The following is a 27118-nucleotide window of genomic DNA, read 5'->3' on the forward strand; positions in this document are numbered from 1 at the left end:
TGATTTAGTTTTGGTGTCGAATATCTGTCTAGGAAACTGTTCATTTCCTTTAGATTCTCCAGTTGTGTTGACTATAGGCTTTTGAAGTAGGATCTAATGATTTTTTTTAATTTCCTCAATTTCTGTTGTTATATTTCCCTTTTCATTTCTAAGTTTGTTAATCTGGATACTGTCTCTGTGTCCTTTGGTTAGTCTTGCTAAGGGTTTATCTATCTTGTTGATTTTCTCAAAGAACAAGCTCCTGGTTTTGTTGATTTTTTGTATGGTTCCTTTGTTTCTGCTTGATTGATTTCAGCCCTGATTTTGATGATTTCCTGCCCCTCTACTCCTCCTGGGTGAAATAGCTTCTTTTTGTTCCAGTGCTTTCAGGTGTGTCATTAAGCTGTTAGTGTATGCTCTCTCCATTTCCTTTTTGGAGGCACTCAGGGCTATGAGTTTTCCTCTTAGCACTGCTTTCCTTGTGTCCCATAGACTTGGGTATGTTGTGTCTTCATTTTCATTATGTTCTAAAAAGTCTTTAATTTCTTTCTTTATTTCTTCCTTGACCAAGGTATCATTGAGTAGAATATTGTTCAGTTTCCACGTGTATGTAGGTTTTCCGTTGTTTTTGTTGCTATTGAAGACCACTTTTATTCCATAGTGATCTGATAGGAGGCATGGGATTAGTTCGATCTTATATTTGTTGAGGTCGGTCTTGTGACCAATTATATGGTCTATTTTGGAGAAGGTACCATGAGGTGCTGAGAAAAAGGTATATTCTTTTGCTTTAGGATAGAATGTTCTATATATATCTGTTAAATCTAATTGGTCCAGAGCCTCAATTAGTTTCATTGTGTCCCTGTTCAGTTTCTGTTTTCCTGATCGGTCCATTGAGGAAAGTGCAGTGTTGAAGTCACCCACAATTATTGTGTTAGGTGCAATGTGTGCTTTGAGCTTTAATAAAGTTTCTTTTATGAATGAGGGTGCCTTTGCATTTGGAGCATAGATGTTCAGGATTGAGAGTTCTTGTTGTATTTTTCCTTTGACCAGCAAGAAGTGTCCCTCAGAGTCTCTTTTGATGACTTTGGTTGAAAGTCAATTTTATCTGATATTAAAATGGCTACTCCAGCTTGTTTCCTGAGACCATTTGCTTGTAAAATTGTCTTCCAGCCTTTTACTCTAAGGTAGTGTTTGTCTTTGACCCTGAGGTGTGTTTCCTGTAAGCAACAAAATGTAGGGTCCTGTTTGTGTATCCAGTCATTTAGTCTGTGTCTTTTTATTGGGGCATTAAGTCCATTGATGTTAAGAGATATTAAGGAATAGTGATTGTTACTTCCTGTCATTTTTGACGTTATTTTTTAAATTTGATTGGTTAACTTCTTTTGGGTTTGATGAAAGGTTACTATCTTGCTTTTTCCAGGGTGAAGTTTCACTCCTTGTATTGGTGTTTTCCTCCTACTATCCTTTGTAGGGCTGGGTTTGTGGATAGATATTGGGCAAACTTGGTTTTGTCATGGAATATCTTAGTTTCTCCATCTATGGTGATTGAGAGTTTTGCTGGGTATAGTAGTTTTGGCTGGCATTTGTGTTCTCTTAGAGTCTGCATGAGATCTGCCCAGGATCTTCTAGCTTTTATAGTCTCAGGTGAAAAGTCTGTGGCATTCTGATAGGTCTTCCTTTATATGTTACTTGGCCTTTTTCTCTTACTGACTTTAATATTCTTTCTTTCTTTAGTACGTTTGGTATTTTGATTATTATGTGACGGGAGGTATTTCTGTTCTGGTCCAGTCTGTTTAGAGTTCTGTTGGCTTCTTGTATATTCATGGGCATCTCTCTCTTTAGGTTAGGGAAGTTTTCTTCCATAATTTTATTGAAGATATTTGCTGGCCCTTTAAATTGTAAATCTTCACTCTCATCTATGCCTATAATCCTTAGGTTTGGTCTTCTCATTGTGTCCTGGATTTCCTGGATATTTTGGGTTACAAGCTTTTTCAATTTGCATTTTCTTTAACTGTTGAGTCCATGGTTTCTATGGCATCTTCAGCATCTGAGATTCTTCCTTCTATCTCTTGTATTCTGTTGTTGATATTTGCATCTATGTCCACTGATTTCTTCCCAAGGCTTTCTATCTCCAACGTTGTCTCCCTTTGAGTTTTCTTAGCTGTTTCTCCTTCTAATTTTAGATCCTGGATGGTTTTGCTTAGCTCCTTCACTTGCTTGTTTGTGCTTTCCTGTAATTCTTTAAGAGCTTTTTGTGTTTCCTCTTTCATGACCTCAGCCTGTTGACCAAAGTTCTCCTGTATTTCTTTAAGTGTTTTTTGTGTTTCCTCCTTATTGGCTTTTGTATTCTCCTGAATTTCTTTAAATGATTTTTGTGTTTCCCTTGCAAGGGCTTCTAACTTTTGATCCATTTTCTCCTGAATTTCTTTAAGTATGTCCTTCATGTGTTCCTGTACCAGCATCATGACCAGTGATTTTAAATCTAAATCTTGTTTTACTGGTGTGATGGGGTATCCAGGACATGTTGGTAGAGGAGAATTGGGTTCAGATGTTGCCATATTGCCTTGATTTCTGTTAGTGACGTTCCTGCGTTTGCCTTTTGCCAGCTAGTTCTCACTGGTGTTAGTTGGTCTTTTCAATGCTGGACTCACCAGTGCAAGCTTCCTCTTCCCAGGTGGCCTCTGGTGCACAGCTTACCTCCTGCACTGCCTGGAGACAGGGTGCTGTTGCCCAGGCTGTTCAGATCCCGAGGCAGACACCTGAAGGCTCCTGCTGGGGCTCACAGGATTCACTGGAGCACACTGACTCCTCCAAGTCAGCCTCCGGGAAGCCATGGACATGTGGTGTTGCTGCCCAGGCTGATCTGGATCCAGAAGCAGAGAGATCTGAGGCCTCAGCACCGGAACCTATGCTCTATGACATGGGAGAAAGCTGTGAGCTCCCAGTCTGCCTCCGGTGCACACCAGGTCTCCTGCACTTCCTGGAGACTGAGTGCTGTGGCCCAGGCTGTTCAGATCCCACAGCAGATACCTGATGGCTGGATTCACCAGAGCACACTGACTCCTCCCATATTTTTCTTAATTATGAATCATTAACTAAAAAGTCTGTATATTAGATGTTATCTTTCAGATACTGAAATGTATTTTCAGTAAATATCAATATAAATTAATGACTATTTGCCATTTCTCATAAAGTTTCTGATATATCCAATTATTATTGAAAATTATCGACACTATTATTAATATTTACATAGAAAGTAATATAATTTGCTGGAAAAACACAAAGTTTGTAAGCACTGTTCTTTAAGAAATTTATAATACATGTGTGTATTAGGACTCAATTTTATTATTCACAAATCTATATTTCCCAAATCCTGATAGTCTTGCCAGAGTACAAGACTGACCTGTGACAGGCTCAGAGTTATTTAGAATGACTTTACATTCTTAAACTGCATGATAGTATTATACTACATTGTCTCTGTAGTGGACAGTACTGAACAGTCTAGACTGGCATAATAATTCCATCTGTGTGTCTCAATCTGTATCATCCTGATATTATGAATTAAATTTGTACAACACTTAAGTGAAACATTTATTTTTTAATCACTTAAACATATTCTGCAAACTACAGGCTAAAGTTCATGTATTGTGTTTTGTATTATTCTTTATCAAGATTTGCATCCTATAATTTGGATTCATGTATGCACTTGTTTGCCAGCTTTTGGTTAATGGCTGCATCATAACACTCCAACTTACCAAGAGGTCAATTTATTAACAAATTCATTACTAAGTGATATTTAGAACTTAGGACCTAGATAGATGTAATATGTGTATACACACACACACACACACACACACACCCCAGGATATTGCATTTGAAACCCTAATTTCTCTTGTCTTGATCTTGTGTCTTTGTTCCTGTTTGTCTAGATGTCTTGAATACTGTGGGCTTTAGTACTACCCTGCACTGTGAGAACAATAATATTGCACCTTATGTATAGTAATGGAGTACGTTCATCAGGAACTGAAACCTCTGAAATTTTCATGCAAAGTAAATAATTTTGTCACAGTGTTACAAAAGCTGTCCAATGCAGGACAACATCTAATCTGCAGACTGATTTCCTTTATTATCAATACTATAATTCAAACTAAAATTCCTGCTATTTCAGAGGTTGTTTTTATTTCTAATAAACAACTATCACACATCACTCACAATTATTAGCAATAGGAACGATTGTACATCAAACTACCCACCTCTAATAGCTGATTAAGAAGATATATAAAGTTAACCACTCTATTCTACTTTTATGTCTAGTCATGTAATAGTTTAGATTCATGTATATTACTTTCCAGCCAATAGGGTTCTGATTGATGATTAGATCAATCAGATTGTAATAATAGAAATCCTATTTAGTTTTTACTCAAATTGGATAGACACAAATTTTACAAGCACAATAAGGTCTCTGGATATAAAACATACAGTAAGTATTAAACACCAAAGGCATGAAATAAAAAGTTTGCCAAACGGAATTATAAAAATATGAAGAAGGCCAGGCAGTGGTGGCACATGCCTATAATCCTAGCACTCTGGGAGTTAGAGGAAGGTAGATTTCTGAGTTCAAGGCCAGCCTGGTCTACAGAGTGAGTTCCAGGACAGCCAGGACTATACAGAGAAACCCTGTTTTTTTAAAAAAAAAAATGAAGAAATGTGTCTTAGTCAGGGTTTCTATTCCTGCAGAAAACATCAGGACCAAGAAGCAAGTAGTGGGCAAAAAGGTTTATTCAGTTTACACTTCTATATTGCTGTTCATCACCAAAGGAAGTCAGGACAAGAACTCACACAGGGCAGGAACTTGAAGGCAGGAGCTGATGCAGAGACCATGGAGGGGTGCTGTTTACTGGCTTGCTTTCTTATAGAACTCAAGAATACTAGCCCAGGGATGGTACCATCAACAATGGGCTATGCCCTCCCCCTTTTATCACCAATTGAGAAAATGCCTTGCAGATGGATGTCATAGAGGCATTACCACAAGATAAGCTCCTTTCTCTGTGTTAACTCCAGCTTGTGTTAAGTTGACACAAAAAAACAGCCAGTATAACTGACCCCTTCTCGCCTTGACACAAAAACACATCATTAGTAAGCCTCAACCCTTACATTTTATTCACCTCCAAGATCTAAATAACATTAAGTTATTGCCCCACAGTCTCTACAAATTCTTACATATTAAAATTTCAATCCCTTTAAAATATTCAATCTCTTTTGAAATTCAAGATCAATGTTTCTTAACTGTGGGATCCACGAAAATACTTTCTTACTTCAGGAGGAAAAAAATATTAGGGCACAGTCAAAAATTCATAAAACAAAATCAAACCCTAACTGTCCAATGTCTGGGATCCACTCTTGATCTTCTGAACTCCTCCAAGGTCTTAGGTCACTTCTCCAGCTCTGTCTTTTGTACCCACATCCTATTTTCTAGGTTCCAGCTGCCTGTACTCCATTTCTGCTGTTCTTGATGGTCACCTCATGGTACTGGCATCTCCATAACACTGTTCTTTTCCACTGCAACTAGGCTTCACCAATAGTCTCTTTTAGGCTCTCTTCATGGTGGTAAACCTCAACTCCTTTGCATGACCCCTTCAGTCCTGGGCCATCAGTTGCAAGTGAGGCTGCATCCAGTACCAAACCTCAACTGCTCTTCATGACTTCTTCATGCCTTCAAAATTAGTACCACCTGGGTGACTCTTACACATTACCAAGTCCAGCTGCAGCATGAAGTATAAGCTTGGTTATTATTGGAACACAGCTTCGTTGTGCTCTCAGAAAACACTTCCCAGAAGATTTCACCTCCGTGATGCTGGTCTTTTCTTAGTCTCCTCTAATTTCTTGGTTTCAGTTGACTAGCATCAGCAATCCCGATAATGCAAAGGTTTTATTTTAGTAGTTTTGGTATCTTGTTAATCACAGCTGATTTTTCAACCCCAGCTAACCAAAACCACAGAATCTTCTCACTAAAAACATCAACAGCCGTAATAAGAGTCTTTAATCTTCTCTCTCAAATTTCATAATCCAGGCCTCCATCGTTTGCACTGTTCTCAAGATTATTTTCCAAGCTCCTACAGAATATCTCACAGAGCTCTTAATACTCAATGGTTCTTCTAGCCCAAAGTTTCAAAATCCTTCCATAGTCCGCCCCAAAATATGGTCAGGTTGTCACAGGAAGACCCTACTATGCTAGTACCAACTTCTGGTATTAGTCAGGATTCTCTAGAGTCACAGAAACTATGGGTAATCTCTATATAGTAAGGGAATTTGTTATGATGACTTACAGTCTATAGTCCAACTCCCCAATAATGGTCAGCTGTGTATGGGAAGTCTAAGGATCTAGTAGTTGCTCAGTCCCACAAGGCTAGTTGTTTCAGCTGATCTTCTGCAGAAGTAGATTCCAACAGATGTGCTGGCAAGTAAATGGAATCAGGCAAAGAAGAGTGAATCTTCCTTTTTCCAATGTCTTTGAGTAGCCTCCAGCAAAAGGTGTGTCCCATATCTGGGACTTGTTTTGTTCCAGGCTGACTCTGAACTCAGAGATCTCCTTGCATTAGTCTCCTGGGATTAAAGGTGTGCACTACTTTGTCTCAGCCTATGCTTTTCATAGTCACTATGCCACAAGATCTGCCTCACAGGAGAGCCCTTTAATTCTGGATTGTAGTTCATTCCAGATATAGTCAAATTGACAATCGGGAATAGTCATTACAAAATTTAATGTTATCATTTTTAAATATAGTGAAGTAAACTAAATTTTTATATTTAAACTCAGAGACTTTCTTAAGACTGTACATTCTGCATTGATATGTTCCCCACAGAAATGCTAATATATAACTTCAATCCAGTTGGTTTTTAACAGCTCATTATTACAACCGATTTACAAACATAGAAAAACAATTTTAACAAACATCATTGTCTTAAAGGAATATGAATGTGCCCATTAAAGAATGAAATTGGAGACAACTTACACCCTATCAAAGAGGTTTCCTTCTAGACATTTCTCTTAAATTCTAGATCACCAAACATGATATAATAATCAAGTTTCTTCACAAAGTTTGAAATGATACAGTTTCTCATATTCAATCATTAATGTAAAAAGCACATGGTCGGGTAAGTTTAGCCAGTGGGAAGATGATTGTGAAGGGGTGTGCATGAAGTCACTGTGGGTGTGGATGTCGGTGTGGCTATGTGTTATGTGTAATGCATTGCGTCTATCTACATATATGTATATGTATGTGTTTGAGACACTGTGTGCATGGTATGTGTGTGTACACATGTATTTTGTGTCTCTAGTTATGGGCAAGCATACACATGGCATGAATGTGTGTGTGTGTGTGTGTGTGTGTGTGAGAGAGAGAGAGAGAGAGAGAGAGAGAGAGAGAGAGAGAGTAGGGAGGGAGAGAGAGGGAGAGAGAGAGAGACAGTAGTAAAGTACAAATAAAGTAATAGAATTAATTAACTGAGATTTTAAGTTATTATTAGAAATGGGTGTGTCTTCTTAAAGTGTCAAATCACAATAGAAAATTTGTATATGCTCAACTAAGGATTCCATAGATAACAAAAACATTAAAAAATTCAAATTCCAGAAAAAAAATGAAGTCATTGAAAGAATCTTCAGCTAGATATTATGTGTAAGTGTGTTTATCAGGAAACTAAACTCTTCAAATCTGTAGATGAAATGCACCAAACATGATGCAAAAATGCATGCAAAAATGAGGGAAAGAGTTGGTTTGTGCTCTGAAACAAAGTATCCTTTGCCTTGTGACAACAAAATTTATATTAATAGAAAAAATGTAAAGTGCATTTATTTGATAATAACCTTGAAGCCCACATATAGAAATGGGGGTTAGAGCATCCATGTGACTCAAAGCGCTTTCCACAGAATTCAAGGTTGAAATCAAAAAAGAAGATGAACCACTGAAGGAGGTATTGATGGATATAACAGAACTGTGGTATTGGAGTCTTATTTCACAAACACTTTCAGAACAAAAAAGAAATAAAAAAGAATGTCGTCCTATACTACTGAAACCTGCTTACTAGTGAGAACCTGTGTCATAGCAAACTGCCCCTAGATTCTGCAGTAAAGAAAATAAATGGCATGAACACTTTTACTACAGGCCTGCCATCTGTTATTAATTGCATTGACTGAGTGAGTGACTATTTGTGCAGCTGCAGTAAAGTGAACTGAATTTTAGGAATAAAAATATATAGCATTCATTGAGTTCACAGGAAGGTTGGTGATTAAATGGAAAAGATAGAAAGGCATTGGTTTTAAATTGCATTTTTACTTCTTTGAGGCAGAAATATTTTTCATACTTGAAGCGATTCCATTCAACTATATTTATTACACAAGAAAACAAAACCAACTAAATATAATTTTAAAATATAGGAAATAGAATCTTTGTGTTTGATAAATTCATAGAAGATGTTAAGGACCACTGACAGTATATGTACATAGTGAAGTGTTTCATTTAAGGTTTTTGGTAACAGATAATAGCTGTGAGTTTTAATTCAAAACTGTATTTTGTTAAGTCATTCTTCTTAAAATTAGTTAACAGCCTTTGAATATTTATTATGAATTCTGGTTTTCTTTTTTTTTTATGTATTTATTTTCTATATTCTTTGTTAATATTCTAAAAGCTTTCCCCTTTCCCAGTTACTCCCCCATACACATGGAAACTGAACAATATTCTACTCAATGATACCTTGGTCAAGGAAGAAATAAAGAAAGATATCAAGGACTTTTTAGAATTTAATGAAAATGAAGACATACTCAACATACCCAAATCTATGGGACACAATGAAAGCAGTGCTAAACGGAAAATTCATAGCCCTGAGTGCCTCCAAAAAGAAATGGAGAGAGCATACACTAGCAGCTTAATGACACACCTGAAAGCCCTGGAACAAAAAGAAGCTAATTCATCCAGGAGGAGTAGAAGACAGGAAATCATCAAACTCAGGGCTGAAATCAATCAAATAGAAACAAAGACAACCATGCAAAGCATCAACAAAACCAGGAGCTGGTTCTTTGAGAAAATCAACAAGATAGATAAACCCTTAGCCAGACTAAACAAAGGGCAGAGAGACAGTATCCAGATTAACAAAATTAGCAATGAAAAGGGAGAGATAACAAGAGAAAGTGAGGAAATTCAAAAAATCATCAGATCTTACTACCAAAGCCTATACTCAACACAACTGGAGAATCTGGAGGAAATGGACAATTTACTAAACAGATACCAAACACTAAAATTAAATCAGGATCAAATAGATTATCTAAACAGACTCATAAACCCTAAAGAAATAAAAGGGGTCATAGAAAGTCTCCCAACCAAAAAAAGCAGGGAACCAGATGGCTTCAGTGCAGAATTTCTATCAGACCTTCAAAGAAGACCTAACACCAATACTCTTCAAACTGTTCCACAAAATAAAAACAAAAGGAACACTACCCAACTCGTTCTATGAAGCCACAATTACACTGATACCAAAACCACACAAAGATCCAACAAAGAAAGAGAACTTCAGGCCAGTTTCCCTTATGAATATCGATGCAAAAATACTCAATAAAGTTCTTGCCAACTGAATCCAAGAACACATCAAAACGATAATCCACCACGATCAAGTGGGCTTCATCCCAGGGATGCAGGGATGGTTCAATATAAGGAAATCCATCAATACAATCCACTACATAAACAAACTCAAAGGAAAAACCATTTGATCATTTCTTTAGATGCTGAAAAAGCATTTGACAAAATTCAGCATCCTTACATGCTTAAAGTCTTGGAAAGAACAGGAAATCAAGGCCCATACCTAAACATAGTTAAAGCAATATACAGCAAACTGGTAGCCAACATCAAACTAAATGGAGAGAAACTTGAAGCAATCCCACTAAAATCAGGGCTAGACAAGGCTGCCCTCTCTCTCCATATCTTTTCAATATAGTACTTGAAGTTCTAGCTAGAGCAATTAGACAACATAAGGAGGTCAAAGGGATACAAATTGGAAAGGAAGAAGTAAAATTATCACTATTTGCAGATGACATGATAGTATACTTAAGTGACCCAAAAAAACTCCACCAGAGAACTCCTACAGCTGATCAACTTCAGCAAAGTTGCAGGTTATAAAATTAACTCAGACAAATCGGATTCTGGTTTTCTATTTTGATGCGATCCCTGTATGTGTGACCCTGGGTGTCTCTGCATCCATTTGTGCTTCTTTTGCTTTTTCTTTGACATCTTTAGTTCTGCATTTTGTTTGATTCTTTGTTTTGTCTTATTCCAGTTATTTTCTCTTTGCTTTTATATTCTTTTATATTATTTTTATGTACCTGTTTATTTACTAAGGAGATACAGGGTATGGATTTGGATGAAAGTGGATATAAGCAGAATCTCAAAGAAACTGGGGGACAGGAAACTGTAACAGAAATATATTGTATAAAAATATTATTTTCAACTTAAAAAATAAGAAAAAAAGTAATGATAACAGACTACAAACATTATAATGGTAATAAGTTTGAGTTGTGGAATAAATATATTGCAAATTTGATTCTCCATTTAAGTCAACCTAAAAATAAGGAAAATAACACAATTGATGAAGTTGCTATTTTTGAATGATATACAGGAGAAATTTGTCTAAATATTAGTAAAAAATCACATTTCAATTGTAGAGAAAGTTTGAAAACATTTTCCTCAGTGTGTCTGGAAATTTTCACTGCTACTATTTTAAATGGGCAAATAAGAAAATGTTGAAAATCATTTGCATAATAGACAAATGTAAATCCATTCTGGTTGTAGAGAGGCTTCCCTGCTGCCTTGATTATATTCTGCTTCCCTGCTGCTCCCTGAACTCATACAAACTGAAAAGAAAAAAACAGAAACTATGCGCTTTTATGACTTTGAAGCAAAGAAACTGTAGTGTGATGTTCCATTGCTTCCTTCACCCCTGAAATCTCAGCCAATGAATTACCCTTGCTACAGATATTTGAACATAAAATCATCTGCTTGAAAGATAAACTATATAGAACGGCAAATATGAGAATCCAGTTTTAAGTGCTAACTTTAAAGAATCTGAGATAAAGGAAATTACATTTTATTGTGGTTGCTCATGATTGTTTGTTCAATGAGTTGTCACAGAATCCAATTTCCACATTAGCCATTTTCTTTGTAAAGAATTGATTCTCTTGTTTCATTTACGGTGAAGTGATAGTTCTGTAGTCCTCTTGACTTATTATGAAAAGTGTTTATTAAATCAGCAGCCTTATAGGGATAAAACTTGTCTGTTTACATAATACCAGTGGCTCAGTTTTAATCAGCCTTAAGTGCATGACTTTGAAATGAATTAACAATGGGAGAAATATATTCCAAGTGATATTACTTTCATGACAGTATTATTACTCACATAAATAAAATGGAAAATAATTTTCCTTAATAACATGTGTGCTGCAAACATAAAATAAATGCAAATGCAACATTTATAACCCAAAGAAACAGTTTTCTGGAAATCATTTTGAACTCTATATAAATCAATGAAAAACACTCTACATTCTATGACAGAGTACTGTATTATGATTGTTTTAAGTATACATCTTCCAATTGAGGCCATCTCATGTACATTTCATATATAGGATATATTTACTTGGGTCAGCAAATTGATTCAGTCATTAAAAAGACTTTATAAATCTAATAACAGGAGTTTGCTTCTTCATACCCATGTAAGGTAAGAGAGAATCAACTCTGCAAAGACTCTATGTTGCTGATTTTAGATTGCGTGACATGTTTTATTTCAAAGTTAGAATAATTTCTTGAGCAATTTCATTACATTGACCAATAGTGGGAGTTCTAGTAACATTCACTATGATGATCTTTAACACTGATGATACTTTTTCTGATCTAAATACTTTTGAGTGTTTTACTGAGGTTGCATTTTAATTTCCTGTAAATAAAAAATTATATCTGTTTCCTAGTTGATCCTTCATATTGAATCAAAAATGATTGAGAATATTACAAACGTTCAAATTAATTTTTTTTCTCTTAACTCTTACTCTATTACCACATGTGTATATATAATCTGATGAAGTGATAACACGTTTGTATGTACAGGTCCCAGGATGCTTTTTTGTCAGTTTATTATCATATGCTTGATAAAGACTATACATGCAAGCTTTATAGTTTTTTTTATTAGATATTTTATTTATTTACATTTCAAATGTTATCCCCTTTCCCAATTTCTCCTTCTGAAACAACCTATCCCATACCCCCTCCTCTTGCTTCTATGAGGGTACTCCCCCACCCATCCACCTGATCCTACTTCTGGGCCATGACATTCACCTACGCTGGGGCATTGAGTCTTCATAGGACCAAGAGCCTCCCACTGCCCCCCGACAAGGCTATGCTCTGCTGCATTAATGTAGCTGAAGCCATAGGTCCCTCCATGTTTACTCGTTGGTTGGTGGTTTAATCCATGGGAGCTATGGTGGGTCTGCTTGCTTGATATTGTTGTTCTTCCTAGATATAGCTAATAAATCATGATCACAAGATCCCAAGTCAATACATCTTGTATACAAAGTATAAAGTTACATCACTCTGAAATATTAGAATTGCATATCACTGTAGACTAGACGTTGACAGCAAACTGAATAGGTGATGTAGCTCCCACAGAACTATTACTTTGGGTTGTACCTGCTAAAACCAGGATAAGTATGTATTATCTTTGTTTAAGGATACAAAGAATATTCTGTTGCTCTACGGCTGCTTACCAATTGCCATGGGGTGGTAATGATATGACCCAGTAATAAAACCACATCTGGATCAGCAGTTGCAATAGTAGACACTGTGCAATTATCCCTTCAATAATCTAATTTTATAATTAGCATTCACATCTGTTCTCTGAACAAGTGGAACAGGTGAACTTAATGTGCTGTGATGAGGACATTAATCCCTGCAATACTTATAGGGATTTGGTATTGTTTGATTTAATCATTTTCATGTAAAAGGAGTCCTGAATGTTTCTGTTAAGCTTTCATTATCTGATGAGCTCCCTTTCATGAATCTGTGATTCAGTAATCATGTGATGAGTCAGGTAAATTTGTAATTATGTGTGATTTGATGATGTATTATGAAACTGAGAAAATAGCTGTAATAGCTTCAATTCGTTATGACATGGTCATAGTAGCTATAGTATTTTGCCCTTTTAGAATAAGTAAGGATTCAGAGCTGCTGGCCAGTGAGTGTCCTCACAATGCCAATTCAATTGTCATATTGTAAGAAAACTGAGGAATAACTGTAACAGTGATTATAAGCTATACAATGAAGTCTTCTTGTTAGACCCAGACTCATCATTATAAACAGACACACAATAAGTTGGTTAAAGAATGATATATTATTTTCATTTTAGATGTAATCTATTCAACAGATCTGTAGATTTTTACTCATACAAATGTGATATAGATTCACAGAGTTATCATCAAATTTGAGTACAGGATATCATTATCTACTTTTAAATAACAATGCTTTTTCTGCACTGAATGATCTGATGACTGATTCATCTCTGGTACCCTCTATTTTTCACTACTGTTACATCTCTTCTTATCAGCTTAGATGAGCTGTTGTCTTCCCTCTTGATCCCTCATTACCGCAACAGAGTTATGGCGGGTCAACTCTTGCATAGAGGTTTCTTCTTAGCTTCAAATTGTAAGAAATGATGAAGATTTCACTAAGGACTAGAAGAGTATATACCACTGCAAGGTATTTATACATAATAAAGGCAACACATTTTAGAATAACTTTTGGGTATCTTAACAGGTAAGTAATGAGGTGTGTCATAAATAAAAACGTCAATATCTTTAACTTAGTTTGTCTTCTCTATAACATGAAATACAGCTTTACCCTTTTATTTGATGTTGGTTATTCCATTTGGTATATGACTTAGTTAACAGGAAACAAATTATGAACTACTTTCTCATTCTTTGATTTATAAAAATGAATATTGGATGTTATCTTAGTGTGTTTTCCCTGGAGAATGTGTATCAAATTTATGTTCTTCAACTTTGATCGGCAATAATTACTATAATTTTAGTCTTACTATATGGGTATTTTGTCATTAAAATGTACATTTAAAAATTTATAAAAATACATAATTTTTGTATTGCACATTTTATGTCTCTCATTCTCTGTATTCTCATTGGGACTTGTTAATGGTTGGACTAGAAGGTAATTGTAGAGTAGTAGGGTCCAGGATATGAGAATTATTTGTCCTTTTCAATACAATTATTTATTTTTTGTAAAATTTCTGAATGTATCTGTTTTCATCAGGTATCTATTTATGTGAAAAGGTACTCTGGCCATGACAATGCTTATAAAATATTTCATTGGGGTAGGCCACAGGTTTAGCAGTTTAGTCCATTATCATCATGGCTGGAAGCAATTACACAGTTACCTCACAGAGGACAGATCTCCTTACAGTGCCATTCCTCATAGGCTTTGGAGACCATTTTCATTCATATCATCATAGTATCCATTCCCATTTTATGAACTTAGTTCTTAGCAACAAATGCTTACTTGTATTACAGGACAACTTTTAAAGTTGTAGATTCAATCTTAGCAGAATGTCAGCCCCTTCAACAATAAAAAGTGTATATAATTTTACATAGTGTCTTCCCTGTAGACAAGGGTTTCTTTTATAGTACTAGTAGAATCTTCATAGAAAAGACAAAAAGAAAAAAAAATATAAATCAATTCCCTGAGAACGTCATTATATTACTTAACAATTTTCTTTTCCTTTTTAAAGTCCTTTTGGAAACAATACAAAAGGGACTGGCAAGTACAAAATTAATGTGTCTGCTGCATAATTCTGCCTTCCAATTTCCTTGAAAAATGTTTCATTTGGCCCTTCTAACCTGCAATTACATACAGAAGAATTCTAAGAAAAATGGCTTCAGCCTGGTTGACTTGGCACAATAAAATTTTAATAGCCAGTAGTCGAAAGAACTTTTGTACATTTTATGCAAGAAAAAAATATAGGAGAGTAGTAATGACAATTATTTCAATTTTCAGTTTCTATTCTTCACTTACTCATATTACATATTTATATGATTTTATCCATATTTTACTATAGCATTAGAATTGTGGTTTTTTTAAGGATTATTGCTAGCAAGGAAACATTCGTTGTGTTTAATTGCTAGCTAAGACTTGGAATTTTTTAGAGATTTATTGAATTTCTACAATGGACGCAATGGTCTAACTCTTTTATGAAGAGTTAACATATTGCTAAATATTGAAAATCCCATGGTGGAAAATAATATGGTCTAAACAATAATATCTTTCAACATTCTTTGAAGAATCTACTTTTTGTGGTAAAAGAAATGGTAAAAGTAACTTTTTAATTCCTATTAAATTCATATTTTATTTATCCTTTTTTGTAGGTTCCATGGTTATATATTTATTCATCTCAAGATTATGACCTGAACTATTGACTAGTTTGATGCTTTTAACATTGAGATTCCTTTCAAGGCTTTCCCAGGGAATATTTAAAGCAGAATCCCCAGACACTGAATAACAATACACATGTATTGTTTAAAAAAAAAAATTGAGAAACCATTTCTCCTGTCCATCTCTGAGATCCAAGGAATTATTGAAATGATAAGCACTCACCTGATATTAATCCACATCCTTTTCATTTGTGCTTTTCTGTCAATCATAATTTTATTATATTTTCTCAGTCTTTGGACTCTTTTAGATGTTAATAGGCACTGAATGTAATTTCTCATTTATTTTCTCCAGGGGAACTATGACGCAACATGAATGGTGGCACTTTGCTTTCAAATGAACTCGATTTAGATATGCTCAGTGTCTGTTTATTTGTGTGTGTGTTTATCATAAAAATGAGTAAAAACATTAACATTAAGACAACCTGGTTTAAATAATTCTAAATAATTCATATCAATATTACTGTTTCTTGTATGAAAGAGATTATGGTCTGATACTGGGCTCAGAAAACCCATGAAGACCCTCCTCTGACTAACTACGGTGTGTCTACTGAATTAACTTCTTAAGAAGTATCCTGTAAATCAGTCCTGTATAGTCATAGAATTGGCATTAACTACCCATTTGTGGTGGTTCAAATGAAAATGGACCCATAGGCTCATAGGCACTATTAAGCTGTGGCTTTGTTGGCGGAGGTGTGATTATGTTGGAAGAAGTATGTCACTGGGAGTGGGTCTTATGGTTTCAGAAGCTCAAGCCAAGCACCATGCCTCTCTCATTCTCTTTTGTTTTTTGCCTGCCAATCCAGCTGCAGAACTCTCAGCTTCCTCTCTAGGGCTATGTCTGTCTTTGTGCAACCATGCTTCCCTCTATGACTATAAAGAAGTGCGCCTATGAAATGTAAACCCTCACCAATTTAATGCTTTCCTTTGTAAGAGTTGCTGTGGTCATGGTGCCTTTTCACAACAATAGAACATTAATTAATACAGAAGTTGGTACCAGATAATGGGGTATTGATATACTAGGTTGGTCCATGCTTCTATTTAGAGGAATGTGGACATTGAATTAGAAAAGCCACTAAATGCTTTAAGCACAGATTAATGCCATACCAATAGAAACGTGGAAGATAATGGTGCCGAGGAGGATTTGAACTTTGGAAGACAGGATCAAATTATTTTAGAATAGAATAATATTAGTATGTGGCCTGGAGCATCTTGTAATATTTTAGTGAAGAGTATGTCTGCTTTCTGGCCATGTCCAAAATATCTTCCAGAGACTAAAGTGAAGTGTTGTGGTAAGGGATTGAGGATCTATTTATCTGTACATTATTCACATCAGACACTGAGAGGCAGAGCTTTGAGCTTTCCAAGATGGTTTATGTTTTGCTTTGGTATAGTATTTCTTCACTGTCTCCCTTTCCTTCTTTGTGGAATGGTAATATGTATTCTGTACCACTGTATGTCAGAAGCTGTGATCTGCTTTTTCATCTTGATTTAGCAGAGGGTTACACAGATTTCTATGAATCTCAGAAGACTCTTTGAACTTTTTCTCTTTTAAACAACGTTGAGACTAGTTGGAGAATTTTGAAGTTGGACTTAATTCATTCTTGTATTCTGATGTGGCTACAAGTGTTTTATAAAAATTGGCCCCATGTGCTCTTAGGGAACAGCTCTGTTAGGAAATACTGCCTTGTGTAGTATGCATGGCTTTGTTGGAGGACATGTGTCAAGAGATGGGCTTTGAGGTTTCAGAAATTCATGCCAGACTCATCAGCTAGTTGTTTTACTATCTTCATGCTGCCTGCTGATACAGATATAGAACTCTCACCTACCTCTCCAGCAACATATCTGGCTGTGTGCATCATGTTTCCTTCCATGAGGATAATGGACAAAATGTTGGAAACAGAAGCCATCTCACTTTTTTTTTTTAAGAGTTCCTATGGTTATGTTGTATCTTCACAGCAAATGAGCATTAACAAAGACAGCAACTTATATCTTTTGGCAATGCATGCCTTTCCTCTGTGATCTTTCAACCTTCATTTTCTATAGAGAACTTATTGATGATAATCAAATGACCCCAATTACTTATGTTATACATCCTGGGAAGTGCTGATTTCCTTCCTATCAACTTAGTTTGTGCATTTTTTTTTTGTTTGAAGGAGAAATGGCTAGTTTTATATTACTTAGGTTCTCTCTTTTCTAGCACTCAGACTCATTGCATCTGCCCCACATCCTGCTGCCTTAAAATATTTAGTCTAAGATGTCCTTTCATTTCTTTTTTTAAAATCATCCCCAGTCCAAGTCTTTGGAGGCAGAGTATTCACACAAATATGGAGTGGTTATCACAATTTTGTTTGTTTGTTTTGCTATATTGTTAAATGTTTTATTCTTTACATGATCCTAGATATTTTTCTTTTCTATTTTTTAAAGATGAGACATCAGGAGTATGTTCTGTAAATTCTCTCCACATTTTTTTGAACTGATCAATTCATACCATGTATTTCCAGTTTGCTGTGCTTAGAAAGGAAGATTTAGTACATTCCTAATTCATATTAATTTCTATCACTTTTATTCAGGAGAGAGAAAAATAATATCTTGTTATCATACAAACTCTTTTGAATCATATTTAGAATCAGACACCCTAATTTCTATATAAACTTTTGTTCATTAAACTCACTGTAAATGCTAAAGCCAATTTTCTGGGATATGCATGAAACTCTATCACAAGGAAGTTCATAAATACTTTAAAAACTCATATCAAATTAAACTTTACAAACCTAATGGAAGAAAATCCCATCATGATTTTAATGAAATATAGTACCTAATTTACTCCTCAAAATGCTTATTTCATCTTTGTTTCAGGATGTTTTGGCTGCATTATGTTTAAGCACATGTGTGCATGGCACACCACAAAGGTTTTAAGAGTGTTTGGATTTCCTGGAAAAATTAATTAGTATTGATTAATGCTTGTAAGTAGTAGAAAGTCCCTGAATAGGTCAATGAAAGAAAAGCCAAGTGATTGAAGCATCTAAGTAAGCTATGCTGTTGAGCTCACAGAGTCAGAAGGATGCATACAATTATATTTGGTAAACCTTAAAAACAGATCAAATAATCTTGTTGAATTATTTATATATCTATATATATATAATTATAAAATAAATGTTATACTTATGAAATTAAATTAATTTTCTGAGAAAAATATACTCTATTATATTAATGATTATCTTTTAAATATCATGAAATATTGATTTCTAACTTATGAATAGACATAAGTATTTATGAAAAGTTTTAAATAATTGAAACTTTATAATTTCAATTAACTTTTGTATCTTAGGCTATGCATCAGTAATGACTATAGACTTAGTCCATTGGTTTATCCATCAAAATTAATTACTGAGAAGACCTTCTTTGCATTTTCACCCTTAGATTCTTTTCTAAATTCTCTACTTCCTCATTATATTAACCTATATAATTCTAAAATTATGATTACAACTAACCATTGCTAATGTCGAACCCTGAAGAAAGTTTCCAAGAAGCTATACCACTGAAGTTGTTCTTCAATTATTCTGTCTTTTTTCTAGTTAAATACATGAAATGTGGCATCACTTTCTAAGCACATATCTTTCACAGAGAGTCCTGGAAAGACAAAAAGAATTGTGTCTTCTACTCTGGTTTTAGAATTGTTTGCCCAACAGCTCTATAGTTCTATCAAGAGAGTCTGTCAGAGCATGAATCTAGACCTGGGGTATCTTTAGAGTAAAGTACCTAAAAAAATTAAATTTACTTACAAGAAAGATTAAGATTATGCTACCTTCCAAATATAGGATAAATATACACATCTACCATCAATGATAAAAAGTATAATTCAAAATCACTTGGAAAGTATTTCTGAAATGAATACTAGAGTTTCAAATTTACCAAGGCATTAGATATCATAATGATTCATGATCCATTCATATGTTCCATTCTTCCAGAAAAATAATGTTCGTATCTTTATTTTGCAATTGAAAATGTATTTATTTTCAATGTTTCATTTACTATGTTATAATTAATTAATTCCCTTGCCCAAGTTTATGTCTCCACTTATCTAACCCAAGCCCTTTTTCAAACTCTTTTTAAAAATCAATAGAACAGAACATAAGAAAACAAATAAAAGAACACAAAAACACAAATTAGAAAGCATAATATAGAAGTAAAGGACAATAACATTTGATTTGCTATTTGAGTCTTTTTTGTTTATTTATTTTTGTTTACATAATTTTTAGTTAAACAAACAAAATGTCCTGAGGTATAATTAATATACCAGCATCTTAGCCACTGTTCTATTGATGTGAAGAGAAATCATAACCAAGATAACTATTAAAAGAAAAATTATTTGATCTGAGTTTTGGTTCATTGTCTTCTTGGTGGGGAGCACATAGACAGGTGCAAAGAGCTGTTCCATGACCCATAAAAGCCAAGGCCTGCTATGGGCTTTTGAAACCCCAATGCCAACCCCCAACACACAAACACATAACACACTTCCTCCAGGGCTATAACATTTCCTCCTTGTCTTTCTAATACTTTCAAATAATGCCAAACCAAAGTGACAAAGCATTCAAATGCTATATGAGCCTATGTAGGAAGTCTTATTAGAAACCACCTTGCAACTCCTGGGTCCTAAAAGCATATAACTATATTAAAATCAAGAAGTGCATTCAGTTCAGCTTCAAAATTCCCCACAGTCTGTTATAGTCTCACCATTGTTGAACAGTTCAAAGTCTCTTCTGAGAATCAGCACAATCTCTTAAATGTAAACCCCATACATTTGGATTGTTTGTTGGAAGATCACATACTTCCAATATACGATGACATAGAATATATATTATGATTCCAAAGGGGAGAAAAGATAGTATCGTAAACAAATGTTAGACCAAAGAAAACCCCAAAACTAGCCTGGCAAACTCCAGTTTCTGGTTTCCCATGTCTTATGTCTTGATCAAAAATGAGGACATGATGGTTCCCTAGTATGATTGAAGAGAAGTTTTATGGTAAACATCAGAGAGAGTGTAGCCAGAGGCACCTGGAATAGTCAAAAATGTACATGGCCAGTAGATTGAACTGAGCCAAGAGGGGAGATAGAGGGGGAGAGAAAGACAGGGGAAAAGGGGCTGGGGTAACTGATCAAGAGAGATACTGGAGAGGAGCCAATCATGAGCCAGTTGTATATATGTCTCCGAAATGGCTAATGTTTTATAGAGATCAGAGGCTAGAGAAATAGAAGCTCAGACCCTGGGCTCGAGAAGTTTGGAGTAGAGAGTTGGTGTTAGAGAGAGCTCAAGGGAGTAAATGAGACTGTCTCAGTATTCTTTGAGACCTAACAATGTCAAAATGCTCTTCAGATCTCTACTCCTTTTCTGCTTTTTAAAACTGCAACATTCTCTGTGTCTGTTTCTACATCTTCCTTGGCAGATAACCTATGACTCAACATTGTTGAGTCTTTGACACAATACAGGTTTCACCTTCACAGTATCATGCAATGACCTCCCTGGACCTCCATGCAGGCATCTCCCTGACATATGGGTAAGTTCAGCAATACGGCTTTCCTTAGAAATAGAGGTAGAATTCATAACTTCTTTCATCATCCTTGACTCTACACCTAGAATCTGCCAAATTCTGCTGCTTGCTGAGTCTAGAATTTGGCTGCGTCCTTCATTTTTTTTTTATTTGATATATTTTTATTTACATTTCAAATGTTTTCCCCTTTTCTGGCCCCCCACTCCCCGAAAGACCCATAAGCCCCCTTCCCTCCCCCTGTTCTCCCACCCACCCCTTCCCACTTCCCTGTTCTGGTTTTGCCCTATGCTGCTACACTGAGTCTTTCCAGAACAAGGGGCCACTCCTACGTTCATCTTGTACCTCATTTGATGTGTGGATTATGTTTTGGGTATTCCAGTTTTCTAGGTTAATATCCACTTATTAGTGAGTGCATACCATGATTGATCTTTTGAGACTGGGTTAGCTCACTTAGTATGATGTTCTCTAGCTCCATCCATTTGCCTAAGAATTTCATGAATTCATTGTTTCTAATGGCTGAATAGTACTCCATTGTGCATATATACCACATTTTTTGCATCAATTCTTCTGTTGAGGAAGATCAAGAATTGACAAATGGGACCTCATAAAATTACAAAGTTTCTGTAAGGCAAAGGGTACTATCAAAAGGACAAATCGGCGACCAACAAATTGGGAAAAGATCTTCACCAATCCTACATCAGATAGAGGGCTAATTTCCAATATATATAAAGAACTCAAGAAGTTAGACTCCAGAAAACCAAACAACCCTATTAAAAAATGGGGTACAGAGTTAAACAAAGAATTCACACCTGAAGAACTTTGGGTGGGGGAGAAACATCTTAAAAAATGCTCAACTTCATTAGTCATTAGGGAAATGCAAATCAAAACAATCCTGAGATTTCACCTTACACATGTCAGAATGGCTAAGATTAAAAATTCAGGAGACAGCAGGTGTTGGAGAGGATGTGGAGAAAAAGGAACACTCCTCCACTGCTGGTAGGATTGCAAATTGGTAAAACCACTCTGGAAATCAGTCTGGCGGTTCCTCAGAAAACTGGGCAAGTCACTTCTGGAAGATCCTGCTATACCACTCCTGGGCATATACCCAGAGGATTCCCCAGAAAGTAATAAGGATACATGTTCCACTATGTTCATAGCAGCCCTATTTATGATAGCCAGAAGCTGGAAAGAAGCTGGAGAATTTTTTTAAATATACTTTATAAACTTCTTGAGCTGGGTCATCATAACCTGCCTTACTTTCAGCTCCACTCTCACAAATTCCAGTTGTTATGGCCCATTAAACCTTTCTTGAAACATCCAACAATTTTCCTTGTCCTATGTCCACATTCTGGCCACAAACAGTATGGTTGGGCCTGTCAAAAAATTTCCCCCTCCATGACAGATAGTTGTTACATATTAGAGACAACTATTATATGAGAAAGCATTTAAGTTGAGCGTACATTTTCAGTGGTTTATTTACTGCTTATCATCATACAGCTTGCAAGTAGCTGACGGAGCAGTACCTGAGAGCATCAACACAGACACTACTATATATTAATCACCCACTGTGACATTCTTCCACATTGTGTCACCGCACCTTGAGAATTTTCAGTTTCAATGTAATTATGTGGGATTAGCTATGTGTATACACTTTGTGGCTGACTTTTTTTAAAAAAAAAATCTTAAATAGTTATTGTTTATCATTGAATATAATTTTGAGGATTTTTTTTTATTGATTTTGTGACCTTAGCCAAAATGTCCATCAGTGGGGAGAGGAAACCTGAAAAGATCACCTCCAGTAGATAGACAGGGTCCCAAGTTGAAGGACCAGGTTACCAACCCACCATCAAAATTTCTGACGCAAAAATTGTCCTGTCTGAAAGAAATGCAGGGAAAAGATTGGAGAACAGATTGAAGGAAACCCTGTCCAGTGACAGGCTCAACTTGGGATCAATCTCATTGTGGAATGCCAAAGGCTGACACTATTACTGAGGCCATGTTGTGCTTATAGACATGAGCCTAGCATAGCTGTCCTCTGAGAGGAGATACCAGTAGCTAACTGAGACAGATGCAGATATTTGCAAGCAACCATTGGACTAAGGTCACAGACGCTTATTTATGGTTTGAAGGAGCAGAAGGGGATTGCAACCCCACAGGAAGACCTACAGTCTCAAATAACTCAGACCCCTGGGAGCTCTCAGAGAATGACCCACCAACCACAGTGCAGATACAGGCTTGTTTGAGGTTCCTAGCACTTATGTAGCAGATGTCTGCCTTGTCTGTCTTCAGTTGGAGAAAATGTACCTAACCCTGTAAACGCTTGAGACTCCAGGGAAATGTGGTGCTCCCAAGGGAGGAGGGGCATCAACTCAGATTCAAAGGGGAAGGAATCATGGGAATCAGACTGAGGTTTTGGGGAACCTGTAGGTGGGGTAACATCTGGAATGTAAATTAATAAAATAATAAAAATAATGACACATAACAAAAAGAAAAAAGGATTTTGTATTCTGAAAAAAAAACATGTAAAGTAGAAGAAATGGTATATCTCTGGGAACTATTTTCATTTCCTTGTTTAGTTTCCTTATCTCCTCCAGATCTATTGGGATGTGTATTAATTATTAAAAAATGACTTCATGCTTGGGAAATAAAGCTTACAAATATGGAACATTTGGCATATATTAAATATTTTTGTTCTGCTATTGTGCAGGGTTGGTTCCAAGGTTGACCTGGAACCAACTATATAAGGCAAGCTGATTTTAAATATACTAATCCTCTTGCTGATGTCACCCAAATACTTGGGTTACAGGTATGAGCCACCACAACTGGCTATAGAGTGATAAATCAATCATAATTTTCAATAGATAATATAATGTTTTTTATACTGTCATGGTTTTAAAATTTCAAATATTTTTTGTTTTGATCTTAGTGTTTTTAATGAATTTGTGTTAAATGTGTAATTAGGTACTTGACACAATACATATATTAAGAGATATAAAATCCACAATTATTTGTATGATATTCAATATAACTATTTTTCTTCTCATGCCATTTTATTTTACTCATGACACAGTGCTTTTTTTCATTAACACACATGGTGGTTATTATAATCCCTGAAACTGATAAATATGGTTAAGTGTTCAAGTGATCCTAAAAATTTAAATTTTAGGGTTTTTTGGAAATTGGATAAAATAATGAAAATAGATAAAAAGAGAAAAAATTCTGTGTTGTTAATATGTTCTAAAAATAACAGGTACTTACCAATTAAATCTGAGAAATTTCTCCTTGTGAAAGAGTTCTATTGATGAAGGGGGGAATACAGGTACCTTAAAAGAAGATGTATAAAAGAAAATGCTCATTGACTATTCAGAATATATCCACTTTCAAACATGTTCACTACGTAATCTTTGAAATTCCACCTCAAAGTAATTCTGTACGTTTACCATAATATTCCATTAAATGTAATGACACCATGAACTACACTTCACTTGAGAAGACCCTATTAATAATAGATGATTTCAAGCATTGAAAAACTAACAGGCCATTTCTGATAATATGTTTGACATATGTTTACTGTGTATTTTTCTCTCAACAAGATTCTGAACAGTTCTAGATCATTTAAATATCTTTTATTATACAAGCCCATTTTAGAAACATTCTAATATTTTATTCATTCTTATTTTTATCATTCTTAAGCCTAAACTTTTATAAAAAATGTGATAGTATTCTCTTGGATATTCTTAATGATAATGTTTTCACTCATAATATTATCATCAAGTAGATTACCAACAATATGTGACACCTGTTTATTCATTTTTAATTATTACAGAAAATATGCTGTCTTTTTCTGATAATGATTAAGGTGAAATATTTTCTCCTTTGAATGATATTCTTTAGGAAAAATGAGTTTGAAATTTAATTGCAATTAACTAATATTAATTTTCTAAATATGCAAATTTTACCCCAATTAATAATATCAAAAAAGGGTGAATGTGATAATATGATTACAAGGAATAAATAGTCATATATCACAATGATGTTTCTATGCTATATTGTCAAGTAAACAGGACCCACAACAATGTAAGGAATAGAGCAGGTGGCAGGAAGCAGAAAAGAACCTTCTTGCATTTTCCTTGTCTAGCATATGGCTATTTTACCCTTTGCAAAGATGTCAGTGTCTATCATTTCTGTGAAGTCAAGTAAAAATGTCTTTCCCTGCATTTAAGTCAACATATATATATATTGATATAGATATATATTGATATATATCTGCATGATCATATATATGTATTTGAGTTCATGGAAAAATATATACATACATATGGTTCCTTTGTAACATTCACACCAATAATTTATTTGTTTATATTCTTTTGTAGTACTCTGCTTTTGGAGTGGCCCCTGGTTCTGAAAAGGCTCAGTGCAGCAGTATAGGGCAATATCAGAACAGGGAAGTGGGAAGGGGTGGATGGGGGAACAGGGGGAGAGAAGAGGGCTTATGGGACTTTCAGAGAGTGGGGAGCCAGGAAAGGGGAATCATTTGAAATGTAAATAAAAAATATATCGAATAAAAAAAGATCTACAATTTGGTCCAACTCTATTTGTTTTGAATGTAGGATTTTATAGGTTTGATTTCAAAAAACCAATTATTATTAATGCTCACTTATCAGTGAGTGCATACCATGATAGATCTTTTGAGACTGGATTACCTCACTTAGTATGATGTTCTCCAGCTCCATCCATTTGTCTAAGGATTTCATGAATGCATTGTTTCTAATGGCTGAATAGTACTCCACTGTGTAAATATACCACATTTTTTTGTATCCATTCCTCCGTTGAAGGACACCTAGGTTCTTTCCAGCTTCTGGCTATTACAAATAGGGCTGCTATGAACATAGTGGAGCATGTGTCCTTATTGCATGCTGAAGAATCCTCTGGATATATGCCCAGGAGTGGTATAGCAGGGTCCGCAGGAAGTATCATGCCCAGTTTTCTGAGGAACCGCCAGACTGATTTGCAAAGTGGTTGCACCATCTTGCAATCCCACCAGCAGTGGAGGAGTGTTTCTCTTTCTCCACACCCTCACCAACACCTGCTGTCTCCTGATTTTTTTGACCTTAGCCATTCTGACTGGTGTAAGGTGAAATCTCAGGGTTGTTTTGATTTGCATTTCCCTAATGATTAATGATGTTGAACATTTCTTAAGGTGTTTCTCAGCTCTCCGAAGTTCTTCATGTGAAAATTTTTGTTTAGTTCCGTACCCCCACTTTTTAATGGGGTTATTTGGTTCTCTGGATTCTACTTTCTTGAGTTCTTTGTATATATTAGATATTAGCCCTCTGTCGGATTTAGGGTTGGTGAAGATCCTTTCCCAGTCTGTTGGTTGACGTTTTGTCCTTTTGACGGTGTCCTTTGCCTTATAGAAACTTTGTAGTTTCATGAGGTCCCATTTGTCAATTCTTGATCTTAGAGCATAAGCTATTGGTGTTCTATTCAGGAACTTTTGCCCTGTGCCCATGTCCTCCAGGGTCTTCCCCAGTTTCTTTTCGATTAGTTTCAGTGTGTCAGGTTTTATGTGGAGGTCCTTGATCCATTTGGAATTGAGCTTGGTACAAGGAGATAAGAATGGATGCTTTCAGCTCCTTTGTCAAAGACCAAGTGACCATAGGTGTGTTGGTTCATTTATGGGTCTTCAATCCTATTCCATTGATCTGCTTGCCTGATATTGTACCAATACCATGCAGTTTTTATCACTATTGCTCTATAGTAGAGTTTAAAGTCTGGGATACTGAATCCCCCTGAAGTTCTTTTACTGTTGAGAATAGTTTTAACTATCCTGGGGTTTTTTGTTATTCCAGATGAATTTGAGAATTGCTCTTTCTAGCTCTATGAAGAACTGGGTTGGGATTTTTTATGGGAATAGCATTGAATCTGTAGATTGCCTTTGGCAAGATGGCCATTTTAACTATATTAATCCTGCCAATCCACGAGCATGGAAGATTTTTCCATTTTTCTGAGATCTTCTTCAATTTCCTTCTTCAGAGATCTGAAGTTCTTGTCATATAGGTCTTT

Source organism: Apodemus sylvaticus, chromosome 16 (genome assembly GCF_947179515.1).
Source record: "Apodemus sylvaticus chromosome 16, mApoSyl1.1, whole genome shotgun sequence".
NCBI lineage: Eukaryota > Metazoa > Chordata > Mammalia > Rodentia > Muridae > Apodemus > Apodemus sylvaticus.